The sequence below is a fragment of the Phascolarctos cinereus genome, unplaced genomic scaffold (genome assembly GCF_003287225.1).
Source record: "Phascolarctos cinereus isolate Bilbo 61053 unplaced genomic scaffold, phaCin_HiC Scaffold_4;HRSCAF=312, whole genome shotgun sequence".
Taxonomy (NCBI): domain Eukaryota; kingdom Metazoa; phylum Chordata; class Mammalia; order Diprotodontia; family Phascolarctidae; genus Phascolarctos; species Phascolarctos cinereus.
Window position 1 is genome coordinate 540,381,387 of NW_027555847.1, and position 14,438 is coordinate 540,395,824.

At 38.1% G+C, this 14,438-nt stretch overlaps 1 protein-coding gene across 8 annotated transcripts in view; it reads right to left on the bottom strand.

Annotated features, from left to right (window-relative positions):
- Window positions 1-14,059, bottom strand: part of ZNF516 (zinc finger protein 516) — a 146,935-nt gene extending 132,876 nt beyond the window's left edge. The window contains exons 1-2 of one of the 8 annotated variants that reach the window (XM_020986932.2): window positions 13,748-14,059; window positions 16-149 (exon numbers count right to left, since the gene is read on the bottom strand). The gene's annotated coding sequence lies outside the window, so the exon portion shown is untranslated. Of the gene's footprint in view, window positions 1-15; window positions 150-9,400; window positions 9,592-9,653; window positions 9,820-13,302; window positions 13,401-13,747 lie in introns of those variants that run through there. The other 7 variants (XM_020986942.2, XM_020986936.2, XM_020986935.2 and 4 more) reach the window with 7 other exon arrangements.
- Between the last annotated feature and the right edge of the window lie 379 nt (window positions 14,060-14,438).

A 14,438-nucleotide genomic window follows, 5' to 3' on the forward strand; every position in this document is an offset into this window, starting at 1 on the left:
CATATTGATGATTACCATTTTGTCCATCAAGAAGTCAATCTGTTCTGGGAGCCATCTGTGGTTTCTGGATCTGGAAGTTACTTGGGCTTTAGTGACTGGTCCTTTTTGACTCCATGCTTGCCTGGAATCACTTTTCGGTTCTGCTACCTCTAAAGGATTTGAAAATACAATGAGTATTTATAGGATACAGAGCTTAGTCAGTTATCTCTGAGGAGCCAAATAAGACTCTAACCTACCCTTTCTCATCCTTATTTTTTTTCTTATCCTCAAAGAAGCCAGGTCTCATAAAATTAAAGGGATCTAAAAGTTGACACAGCCTGAATTCAATGGTTATTGACCAAATATTCACCTCATGTTACAGCTCCAAATTAGTAAGTAATCCTAACAGGCTTAGATCTTATAAAGTGCTTTTGGGGAAGTACCCTATGGTATTGCATGTATTTATCAGCATGGTTTACTAGGAAAAAGACTGGGTAGAGAATAAAAAGACTGGGATTCTGGTCCCAGCTGAGTGAACTTGGAACAGTTATTTGCACTTTCTCCTCAGTTCCATCATCTACAAAATAAAGAAGCTAGAGTAGGCAGCCCAATGACTTCTAGTTCTTTAAGACAACTCTTTGGTTATAGTACCTATAAATTATGTCTTAAACTTTCACAGTCTAAAACCAAAGATGAATGGAAAGTGAGTCCATTTACAAACATGTAATATATGCACGTCTATAGAAATGTGAAGATGAAGACTTTCATGGCTTTCCCAGTGGTTGTAAACACTGTTTCCTAAGAGTAAGGAAGCCCAATGTGGAAGCTACTTTAACTCTTTAATGCCAAAAATAAGAATAAATAGTTATTATTACCTTTAGTGAAATAAATGACACTTTTCTGATTCCATTTAATTCAATACAACAAATACTTAATAAATGCTTACTATGTACAAGGCCTTGTGATAGGCACTACTGATACAAAAACAAAAACCAGCCCTGCCCTCAAGGAATTTACAGTCTGTTTGGGAGATATGATATAAACAAATAAACACAGCTTATGTATAAAGTCATTTTAAGGGAAGGGAAAGTATTATTAACTGGGGTAGAGATAGGAGATCAGAAATGGCCTTACATAAAAGGATAGCCCTTAAGCTGGTCTTTGAAGGAAGCTAGGGATTAAATGAGGCAAAGGTGAGGAGGAAAGGGCCTTCTAGATATGGGGGATCCACTTAGGAGAAGCCATGGAAGCAGAGGATAGGACATCATGTACAGAGAAGCCCAAGCAGGCCAGTTTGACTGGAATGGTAAGTGCCTGAGAAGCAATAATATGAAATAAGACTGGAAAGGTAGGTGGGAGCCAGATTGTGAAAGGCTTTAAATGCCAAGCTGAGGCTTTTATATTTTCTCCATGAAGCAACTGTTCAAGAAAATTAATGTAATTTCCAAAACTGCCTAACTCATCCTCATGGAATATTTGAACCCTTGGGAAATCTAATTTATGAATGACAAAAACACACATTTCTGTGTAGGAGAGCTAAACTTTTAGAGCTAAAAACGTACAAATTAAAAGGCAAAACAGGAGATTCATGCATGTATAGGCATATCAAATTCCAAACACAAATCTGTAGAAACCGTGTTTCTCTGGGCAAATAACTAAAGCTACTTAATTTTTTTTTTAGATTTAAACAAGATTAAGCAGACTTCCTAAAGTATAACTATATAGAAACCTATAATCTCTAATCAAACTTAAAAATAACTGATAAGCAAAGTTCTTGTAAAACCATTAACAGAGTCTGCCTCTCTATTCACCAGGGTAATTTACTTGGACCATTTCTAATCTTTCCACTAAAGTACTAATCACATGAATTTGATATAGCATTTTCCCCAAATTTACAATACCTACTATCAAGGAGTTAAGTGTTCCATCAAAAACTAACTATATGCTAGCAATTTTAAGTTAATACTTAAAAGCCACTGACCCTCTCTCTTTAAAACTTATTTTTTTTAAAGTAGCCATTCTGAAATAAAGTTGCACACAAGGGAAGTCATTTAACACCTGGTGTACACTGATTATAATGACATCAGCTCCAAGTATACTTGTTATTACTCAAAAAGAGAAAATTATTTCATCATTATGATTTTGGCCATGCTACAGGCATAGATAGCTGTGCTATGATCAGTCTGTACCTGATGGGAATATGATTACCAATATAAATGATATTTTCTCAAACAGGAATAAAAATGTTCTCTTGGTGTCAGTGTTAATGTCAATATAAATTATGCATTACCAAAGGCAGTATTCATTTACACTGCTCAAATTCAATGAGAAATATTTCATCTAGGACCACCATTTTGCCTATAGAGAGATTACCTGTCACATGGAAAATAAGTCAATTTGTTTCCTTTTCTCCTTAAAACTGGAAAAATAATGCCAGTGATAACAATAATACCTTGTATAGCCTATACCTTATGGTTTACAAAGGTGAGTCCAAGTGTTACTATCTCCATCACACAAAGGAAGAAGCACAGGTTGAAAGATGGTATGAGCTTACTCAAGGTCATACAGCTGATAGCCAGAGCCAAAACACAAATTGTTTCTAACTCTAAAAACAGTGCTCTTTCTAGCATACTATACTGAAAGATACTAAGTCTGATGTCAAGACTATATTAGTGTATACAAAGACATCAACTGTGAAGATGAACTATATAACCATAAAGAACAGGGAAAGTAGGGGGGAAAGGATTAAAATGAGCTTTTCTAAAGTTATTATTCTAAACTTTTCCAAAGTTATTAAAGTCAATATTAACAAACCCCTGTTATGGTGTGTTACCCATATTTATCATATGTATATCTATCCCTACATACAAAGAATAATGAAATTTAGTGAAATAAAAATTAAATCAAGAAATCTCATTTTTTCTCTTCAAACCCAACTCTAGAATAGCATGCCACCATAGAAATATATGAAAATAGTATGATGAGACCTCTCACACATTCAAGGATTCATACAGAATATGCAAACCCTCCTGGGGAGGAAAATGTCTTTCATAACAACAGCTGACATTTGTACAGACCTTTAAAGTTTGCAAAACACTTGACATACATATTTTCCTTAGAATCACCCTATGCAATTGCTCTTATGAATTTGATTATCTCCTTTTTATAGGTGAGAAAACTAAGGATCATAAAATTGAAGTATGCAGCTAATAAAGATCCACCATCTAGGGCTCTCTGATTCTAGATCCAGAATCCTTTCCACTGAATCATGCCACCACTGAAATCCACTGACATTAAAGACTGAACGGCTCTCCTACAAGCCTTGAAGTCTGCTTTATTACAAGCAAAAGAGGCTGAAACTACTCAACCTAGGTTCCATGGAAGGCTTTCCTGAAGAAGGTCCCTCTCTCTCATTTCAAAATTTATACTTAAACTATTTCCAAAGAAAATCATTTTACATATTTAAAAAAACGTAAATGGCTGCTTACCACCCTGATGTCAACCTAACAAAAAACTGCTAAAGCCACAGATCTGGTGCACAACTCTCAATGCATCATTTACAGTACTAAATTTCAAAGAACATTCTGAAATGCTGAAATAAATCAATGCTTAAATGCAACTCCTAGTCAGCTCATGCAATATAGGTTAAATATTACCATATGGTAAAGACAGACACATGTTGCTCTTTTCTGAAACAAAGAACATAAATTCTTGAGCAAATTTCTATTCTTTTCACATGACAAGAATTGAGGATCATTTTTTAAAGAAAAATACAGAGTTTTGCCAATAGGTTTAAAAAAGTAAATCTGCAAACTTAAAAAAATAACAATGTTAAACAAAGAACCTCAATTTTCACTAGTCTCTTTAAATATTTCTTGAAAACTAACACCACATGCTAGTCTATGCTAACCAATTTTTTTAAATGAGCAAGAAAATAACAGGACAGCTGTATCCAGGAGCATGATTTGACATCAGCTATTCCCTGTGTAGAAGAAACTGCGGCACATCAACTCTGCATTCCTCTTATACCTGCTTTAGAAGGGGAAAAACCCCAGGTTACATTTACTCAGAAAATAACAAAATACATTAAGAGCTCATCCTATTTTCAACATGTAATCTGATCAGGAACTATCCGAAACACAGAAGCATTAGGTTTTCTTCCTATCCTTTGAGAAAATTCCTGGGAACATAAGATTTCATTATATTCCTGAGGGGAGACACAGAGACAGAGAGGAGAAACAGTAATCTACCAGAATGAACTTGTGTGAAATCCGGTGCATAAAAAATGAATTCAGTTGATTTAAAAATGATTCCTTCTGAGCCATTACCCCTGTGTACTGAGTATTTGTTTCCATCATAATAGTATATACCAAACGTGTCTGATTTCTAAAAATAGTTGCAAAACTGTAATTACACATGCTTTATAGCTTCCATTTCACTTTGAAATGAAGATTAAAAGCCGAATCTTTTTTAGAAAACTGCCTTTAAAAAAACATTGGGAGCCACAAAATTATACTTCTTTACTACTTGGTGTGGGCTGCTAGAAATCATTTCATTTTAGACCTAAACATGACAGCCATGGCTTTGGAAAGAAAAACTTTCTTTCTGTTCAAATTCCATGTAGCCAGATGTAGTGAGTGAGAAATGGAAGGAATGGATAGGCTCAATAACCAATTTATGCCAATTTCTCTTAAACATATTTGATTCCTGATATGCCTTGGCCAAGACTATAAATGTCAAGTAGAAGTTAAACAATGTTGTTCTTATAATCACAGGAAATAAAATGCGAACTTTGTGAACCCAATGTTAAACACACAACATTCTCTTAATAGCAATTTAATTCTGTCCAATAAGTGATGATTTTAAATTAAAAGTTATTAAAGTACTTTTGAAATCCTTAGTTTTAAGTAAAAGCTACTGTTCAGTCAATCCAAATGCTTTCAAAAATTTTTAATTAATTCAAAACCAAATGGGGAAAAAGGTAATTTGTGAGTTTGCCAATATTCCTGAAAAACTAAGAGCATTCATAATTATGTTCATAAAGAGCGTACTTGACGCTGTAAGTCTCCCCATTCCCTCTCTCCTTTTAGGAGGGGGATGGGGATGATGTTAACTGGCTCAGGGCAGAGGTCCCTCATCTATCAAAGTCAATGTGCCTGCAAGAGCTGTCCCACCTCCCCCCCACCACCACCACCACCACCACCACCACTACCACTACCACCTCCACTTGCCCCTGTGACCAGTCAGAATTGAGACCAGGGGTGGGATTAAGGAAAACTCTCAGCCCTGTGGCCCCTGGCTAAATTCAAGGCATTTAATACACTACAGGGACTACACTCATAGCCACATAGGTCAAAGGGTTGGGGGTAAGAGAGCACTAGGAAGCCAGATGAGAAGGAGGAGGAAGAGGGGAAATGGCCACACTCGTCCAAAAGCCACGCCACTTGTTAGGTCACTGCAATGAAGCAAGGAACAGCAGCTGAATTGTTGAAGACTGCTGCTACAAAACACACAGGGTTAAACTCATTGGGTATTAAATGCTGGGGTGGCAGCTTGAGATCTACCTCTATGATCCATCCTCACTCTAATCAGACTTCAGAGCAAATTCAGATCTTAGAATGAAGCAACAGTTACAGCTGTCTTTCTGCTAAGGAATGTAAGTTCAATTTGACACAAAGAGTGCAATACACAAAGAGGTGCCCTATCAGTTTTAACAGTGGGTGTGGAGCATTCCCCATACCACAAGACCCAAAGAATAGAATTAATACTTTATTTCAGGTGCTGAAACAAATATGACATATGACTAGATAAGCAAGAGGCTGGAGACAAGCTCTCTGCTCAAAACAGTTATGCAATGGCTATAAGCTACAAAGTAATAACGGTCTAATGAAAGTCATTGCAGCACACATGAAACTCCTGGAGCATAATAAGAACACAGATCCACACGTGGAGTAAACTCAAGATGAAGGCTAACTGTTTTTTCCTTGGGGACAACTGTTAGAACTTTTTGTTGTTGTTTGCAGGATCAGAATGGAAGAAGTGGGGTGTTTTTAGAACTAATTGACTGAGTCATTTCAGCTTTATCCAAGAACTGAAATGTATAAACATTTACAGCATGTAAAATGTCTGCTTTGAAAAAGGAATGTTCCTTCTAAGTTCAAATATTTATATTTCAGATATCTAATCAAATAAATTTGACATTCTGCTTCTTTCTGCCATCTAGTCATTAATTACATAATGTAGCTGGGGGTGGGGGGAGGGCACAGAATGCTATCACTGAGAATGTTCTAAATTATCATTTACTTAGTGTGGCACTCAACAAGTCATTGTGTCTTCACCCCATCTAAGCCTCAGTTACTTATCTGTAAAATGAAGTTCTTGCACTAAATATTTCTAAGTTCCATTATTTTAATCTAAAACTCTGTGACTAAAACAGCGGTTTTATTTTTTATAGATTATAAAATAATTCTTTGTTCATTGAAAATCCAGTTACAGGAAGATAAAAACATTATTTTCCATTAGCTAAGTAACATCCTTCTTTATCCTGCATTAAGAAATAAACTTCTAAAAACCATCCTACTCTATGGTCTTACAAATTTGAGCAAGCACATTCATTATACAAGGAAAGTATACAGGTTCAGACAAGCCCCTTCCTGTTGAACATAATCAGCTTATATTTTAGTTTCCTATTTATATGGAGTGAAAGTATAATGTAGTTAGAAACCTTAAACACAATTTCCAGTCAGTTTTCAGCCACTCCCATGACTATTTTTAAAAGATGATTCCTCTATACAAACCAAAAAATATATAGTAAAATAAGTAAACCCCACACAAACCCACCAAAATTTAGCTGAACAGAACTCATATTTCAAAGCATCTTAAGGTTTGTAAAGCACTTTACATAGATATTATCTCCTTGGATTCTCATAATAGCTCTGTGAAGTACAGAGTCCAAGTATTTTTATCTATATTTTGCAAATGAGGAAATAAACTCAGTGACTTGCACGTTCTCATCCAACTAGCGTCAAACTTGGGGTTCTAAGCTATGTCTCTGAGGATTTGAAGTTCAGACCATTCTACACTGCCTTTGCTACACTAACTGTCCATGTCAGAAATGTCCATTAAAACATCAGCATAATGCTACATAAAGTAGTATCATTATATAAATGAACTACTTTAAGATCTACTTCAAAGATTTCTCATTCTTCATGTAATTGTTTAAGTCATTTCTAAATATCACATATTTCAATTAACTTCCTTCCCCCTACAAAGTATCTTCATCTAAACTCAAATTAAGTCTAAAAAAGTGACTCTGAAGTTTCAAAAAAAGAGAAAGGAAAAGATTTAGAGTGACAGTCATTTTTATATCTTCACCAAAACAATTTAGTCTCGATGACAATACTCTAAAAGTTTATTATGAATAAACATCAAAGGAAGAATTGTAGATTTAGAGTTGGAAGGGACCATAAGAGATTATCTTGTCTAACCTCTACATTTTACAGATTGAGGAAACAGACCCAAAAAGGAGAAGTGACTTGACCAATGTCACACCAGTTCTAAGTGGCAAAGCTAGAATCTGAACTCAATTCCTATGCTCTCAAATTCTTTCCAGGACACACAACCTCCTCCTAAAGTGAAAAACTGAACTCATTCAAAGTGACTGAAAAACTTTATGAATCTCTGAATTAAATATATTAACCTGCTAGTCAGGAATTAAGACCACTTGCATATAATAGTCAAGATTAACACTTCAAAGATAAACTATTTCTTATTAATTAATAATGATTAACAAGCTACATTTCCAAAATCAAAAGTTCTTGATCCACAGATCTCAGTAATGTTAAGCAACTTAAAAGGTCATAGCTAGGTGTGAAATAATGAAAAATGAAAAAAGAACTAATTCATAAGTAAAAGTAGTTTCTGTGTACCTAACTAATGGATACAATACACATCTACTATGCCATCTTTAGTTTGGGAAAGGCATTTCACTCAGTGAGCCTTATATGTAATAAATTTGTCTTAATATTAATTAGTTTCTAGAACATTCATGTGATTTGAATGTTTCATGTTACTTTCCAAAGTTATCATTTTTAGAATTTATACAATTTTCTAGACAGGTTGTACATTAGCAAGCTTGAAGGGGGAAGGGTTCTATCAAGAAATAGATTCCCCCTCCCCCCATCTGTGGAAAAAACACTCCAAAATGCAATGGTCTAACTAAACATAGAGAAGACTACTGATTCTAGAAGTTAAACAAATAATACTGGTCATTTTATTCTAGAGATCATTCAAGATGGCCATGGTGGTTACTCTGGTGAAACTGAAGATGTCTCCCTGAGTAACCAAACTCCAATAGTGATTACACCATAGGTAAAGTTACTGAGCAACTTCATTGTTTGGGGAGGGGGGAGCCCTGAGATTCATTCCCAGCTCGACATGTGATACATTTTAAATTATATCTTGCATGTAAAAATATAAACAATAAGGCCATTTTTGACACAACGACCACAGAATGCAACAAAATTAAGTGGCATTAAGCAAATGGAGCAGTATACAAGGTAACTGATTTTATATTATCTCAGTCAATAACTAATACTTAAATTTTAGGGTCAAAACATTTCTACCATATTAACTGCCTGGTTTTATCTTGTTAACTTCGGTGAAGTAAAACATACCGGCAGCTCTCATCCTGGGCAATGTTCTAATAGCATTTGAATATTTCCATAGCCATATGGAGGCACCAAGATTTCTTTTAAATCTTTTCCCAGGAGTAGACTTCCTAACATATCCAGGGGAATTCTTCATATGCATATATGTATGGCATACATCCATAAATACACATGCATATGTGTATATATCCACACATGTACATGAGCTGTTTTAGTTTGAATTAATAACCACAATCTTCAATAAAGTTCATTTTGTGGTTTCCAGGTTAAACAGAACAAAAAAGTATAATTCTGTTTTGTGTAATTCTCAGCATTTAAGTGGTTAAATCAGTACAGTGAGTACATGAAAAGCGGCTTCCAACTCCCATTCTTCTGTCCTTTGTTATGCACTGAGTACTGTTTTAATGCTTTATTCCACGCCCAGAAATACATCTGTGTTTCTAGAAACAATTTCATATATTTATACACTTTAGGAAGCTTTATCAGCGAGTGACCAGTTCTCTTGCTCAACACATAAACAAACAAAAACCCACCTTAAGGTCTCCAAGCCATAAAGTGTCAAGAAATTAACTCTAGCCCCACCACTACCACCAAATTCCTTGCCGTGGGGCCCCCTCCCCCTCTTTTTTTTTTTTGGTCCCAGTACCCAAACCAGGTTTTAATACTTATGTAATTATTCTCCGGTGCCACGCCTTTAATGCCACCCCATCTCAGCAATAACAAAGTGAAGTTTAAAATAGAAAAGCAATTACCTGACCAAACCACTACGCTTCAGTACCAAGAACCCAACATAATCCAAGAAGGCAACGGTTTAAAATCTCCCCCACTTCGGTCCCGTAAACCTTCCTCCATGAACCATGCTTTACTTTCTACAACGCTACGGGAGGACTTTCTTCTTCTCCTTGGATTTCTCTCTCCCTCCAACCCCTGCTTTCCTCCTTCTTCCCGCCCCCACCTTCCTCTTTCCCTCCTCCCTCCCTCCCCCTTTCTTTCTTTCTTTCTCACTCTTTCTTTCTCTCTTTCCAGCCGTTTTGACAGATCCCTGCCTTTGTTAAGGTTAGAAGTTGAGCTGTGTCTGTTTCCTCTGCTCTTTCACTTCTTGTATTACAGTACAAGGCTGCGTGACGTCCTTGCTACATTATGGGGGGGTGAGTGAGGGCGGACAACTGAGTGTAAGTGCTCAGCCAAATCCCTCCTCCTTCTCCTACTCCTCCCTTTTCCCGCCTCCTTTCTTGTGCCCTCCCTCTGACTAAAAAGCTCAGCAACAAGCTGCCGCCGCTGCCCTGAGGCCAGTCAGGTATAAACCTTTCTCTCGGCCTTCCCCCTCCTATCCACCTCTTCCCTCATCGGCAGTAAACTATCCCCCCCATCCCCCACTAACCACATGTATATCACAGGCACATCAGTTCTCCCGCATAAGCTCCAGAGATGTAGAAATAGAAATGAGAAAATCTAATAATACCTACCCACTACTACCCATTTCCCATCATAGAGAGTAAGCTTCTCTGACACACAGGAATCTAGTCAGGGAAAGGAAGAATGGAAGAGGTAAAGAAGATAGGGAGGGGGAAATCCAGGAGGGAGCTCAGACCGAGGTCTAGTCTTTTGAAGATGGCTTGAGTGGGAGTCGACGTGGTTATACACCTAACAGTATTCGTTCACTTCATCTTTTAATTAATGTATGCTGCTAAAGGGGGGAGGGGGGAGAAGTTAAGTATATGGCTGCCAAATCCAGTTAATGAAAACCCCTTCGATAGTTAACTCATTTAGTCCAACAGCGGGGCACACAATAAAGTGTGTGGCACAAAGCCAAAGGCAGAGGGATACTTCTCTGGACAGACTCAGATCCCTGTGGGTCAGGAAGGCCATGCTCCTTGTTAATCTGCAGCTAATTTGGAATGATCCTGTACTTTGTGGTATTTAGTCCTTTAATCTACATCATCATTCATACATGGAGGCATACACACAGAGATATGAATATACCACAAAGGAACCCAGAGATATGTGAAAATCCAGTCTTAGAAAAAAAAATGCTAAATTGCAACTGCATTCTTCGATCAACACTTCCAAACAGCTTGTCTTATACACTCAACAAAAAAAAATCAATTACAATATCAATATTTGGAGTGAAGTTGGGTGTTGGATTAAACTAGCACAAAATGTGGCATGGTTCATGATAGGCATTCCTTCAGTGAATGTGCCTATTGTGTTGGGCAGAAATGACCATTATTCATAGGTCTAGTGGTCAGCAGCACTTTCTTTTTACCCACCAATGAGCTTTTTAAGTTCAAGAATCTGCAACATTGATGGGGGGGGCAAGAAAGTTTGTAGCTATGATTTTTTTCTCACCATCTTAAACAATTAATTTTATGCACTTTTTTTTTGCCATAGTCTACCGAGCTTCATGGCACACTACAATCTTAAACCCCCCAAGACAAATAAAATAAATAATAACATGGAAAGGAAAATGGTTGCTACACTATGATGTCTATTTCTCATTTTTCTCAAATAAGGCCACAGAACCGATGTGAAACATAATAAGATCGCTTATATTTTCTCCCACTTTAACAGGTTTCAGCTTGAATCTGAAAGCAGAGCATATGCCTACGTGTTTAATTATTACATGTTTGAATAGCTGGAGTGTTATCTTACATGGTGTTTTGGACATCTACATGCAGTTATATAGATTAAAGTATAGCAATATATATACAGAGAGCCATGCACAAATCTGTGTAAATACCGAAGCCTGACTGATTAGCACGGGGCTAGGAGGATTTAACAGTGTTCACACACACAAATACACATACACATACACATACACATACACATACACACACACAATTACCTCAGAGCTTGAGAAAGAGGCTCCGGATTGGACGTCTCAGCTGTCACTCACAAAGAGGGGGCAGTCAGATGCAAATCAGGGATACTTTGCATCGGCGTTTCCTATTCTTTGCCACTTTTTTCCCCCCCATTTAATGACAAAACAACTGCAGACCTCAGAAACTTAGGCATCTGCACGGAAAGAGTGTGCCTTCCCTACCAAGGAGGGTGTCAGTCAATAATCTTTTACTTCACAGGGCAGAAAATGGAGACTATTTAGCAATAACTAATGCGGGGCGGGGGTGGGGGGGGCGTAGGGACTAAGGAGACCTGAGAGAAGGGGGAGTCGACGGAGGGGTGAATAGCTGGGTCTCTACCCGAAAGGGAGACTTTGACCTTTCATTGATTTCCGAATTAAATATTTTTGTCACAGGTCAGACTATAACACACGCCAGTCTCTAATTTATGAACTCATTAGTCTAATTTCATTATTTAATCATGCGCCAGCAATCGTGTTTCCCTAAGAAAGAACTGACCTATTTTTGGCTGGAGATAAACGATCATGTTAACAGATGTTAATCTTGTAATCTGTTTTTCCTGTAAGCACTTTACATACCCGCGTTTCAGACATTAAAAATAAAATCTTTTCCAAAAGAGTTGACGTCACATTTCGGCTCCTTAAAAAAGCACTCCCCCAATTTTTTCCCCCTGCAATGATTTCAAAGACATTAAATCTTTTTCACTTTATAAATGATGATTTGTTCTGCCTCAACTCCCACAGGCTTTTATTTGCATTTCAAATTCCACAGGTTACACCAGTCTCCTTTTCAGAAAATGTAAACCAACAATAAGGCAGCAAATGGGTTTTTGTGCATCTGGATTAAATAAAGCGCAGAATGAGTATGTTTAGAAAGAGGTCCAAGCAAGTTGATCTTTGCACATTTATAGTCCAAGTGACTCTTTATCAATATGCGCAATGAAATGAGTAAGACATATACACATACAATGCACATTCCCCAGAAGATCCTGGTCTACTGCTGGGAGCTTATTAACGCTCATAATAAATGGTGCTGACTACAGACCCGCACTTTTCAGTTAAAATACTGGGTCTCTACGGTCCTTAATTGCAGAGGTTAGCTGGTTTTTCAGAAAACAACGGCTGATTGTCATTCCACCATCACAAACCTCTCATTTTAAATACCCCCACTAGGCTAGCTTTTTACAAAGTTAACCATACAAAGTTTCTTAGAACTTGAAAAAGTGGTTTAATCCAAATGAGGATCGCAACTATTTAGTATGCTAATTTTCGCTTGAACTAAAAGATGAGGCATTTTTTCCAACATGCGCCCAGCCCCCCAAACAAATTATCAAACATTGTATCTTTTCTATTTTACATATTATCTATATACAGTATCTACATTAGGAAAAATAACAGCTCCCATCCCCACCCCAAATAGCCTATTTTCATCTTTACTAGGAGTAATTGCCACCCAGACATTGTCCTTCAAGCCCTTTTCAGCATTTCAGAGTCATTACATGAATAATTGTCTCTCCCCACTCCTGACTCACACCCCCCCGCCAGTTTGCCCCAACTTCCCTTTAATAAGCCGTACACTACTTTAATGTCTGCTTCAGTTGTGTGCTCTCAGCTGATGGGATTGTAACTAAGGAAAAAGGGATAAAAAAAAAAAGAAAAGACCAAGACCTGCACCCACACCCACAAACACATTCACAGGACATCAGGCGATTCATGCACACACTGAATCAATACTATCAGCAAAGCCCTTAATAATTTAAGTGGTTACTCCAGACTCGGAGCCCCATTACCCACCTTCATTAGCCCGAGCATTTTACTTTAAAGTCAGGCAATTTGCTCTTTGTTTCTTAATGGATGAATGTTGCATCCAAGCTTTCCCCCCCTTCTTCCCCTGTCGCCTTTGACGAAGTATACAAAGCGAAAGGCTTCTTCAAGCTCAGAGTCCCGTCCCCCCCTCCACCCCCCTCCACTGCGGTAAAAAAAAAACATCTCCTTTTCGCCAAACAGCCCAAAGTTCCATTTTTAAGTCCTCAAATTACTCAGCAGATTAACTATTAATTGGAAAAGCGAAGTTTTCCTCCCCACCTCCCACGCCCCCCCATCTTCAGCCCCCCCCCTCGGGCGTATCACACCAGGATTCCCATTACCTTGAGTACCCCCCACGACCCCTACTTATCCTCCTCCACCTATTCGTTCTCCCCAAAGAAGAGTAGTGCTGAGATCTCTCTGGGCCCCTTACCTTGCTGAGTTAAGGTAATGTTATTTTTGGAAGGACGCAGACAAACAGAAGAATCTGAAGGTGAAACCATGCGCTGAATGCAAGAAGGAAAGGACTGCACATGATTGACTGCGCCAGCTCCACTCGGGCCGAGGGGGGACGCCTACTGAGCCAGCCGCTGGCAGTCCCTGCAAAGGGGCCCCTCCCCACTGACTCTCCCCTCGTCCCGTGGCCCGAAGGCACTGCAGTGGCCCCCAAGCGAAAGTGTGAGAGAGGACTTCTCCAATCCAAAGCGTTTTCTGGAGCCTTTCCCACATGTATAGGTTGGTGTCTTCCCCCAGGATGAGAAATGGTCTGTCCTATATTAAATGCACACACTATCTACTATTGTCTCATCAGCACAAAGTTCTGCTACAATGCGGGGAAAGTCTAGATGCTCCAAATGACTCATAAACAAATAATTGTTCCACTAATAGCATTGAATCATTATCCGATCGTGTATTTGTCCTACCTTCTTTCAGATGACTAGCCCTGCCTTACTTCGGGGTTTCAGTTGCTGGTGCACTAGATAGACACATGTAGAGACACACATATACACGTATGTGCCTACACAGGTCGGCTGTACATTTGTAGAGAATTTGGGCACTTGGAGACTGATACATTGTTCTCTAGAGCTCAGCAATGTTTGCTTAAATATGGATATAGTTTCAAG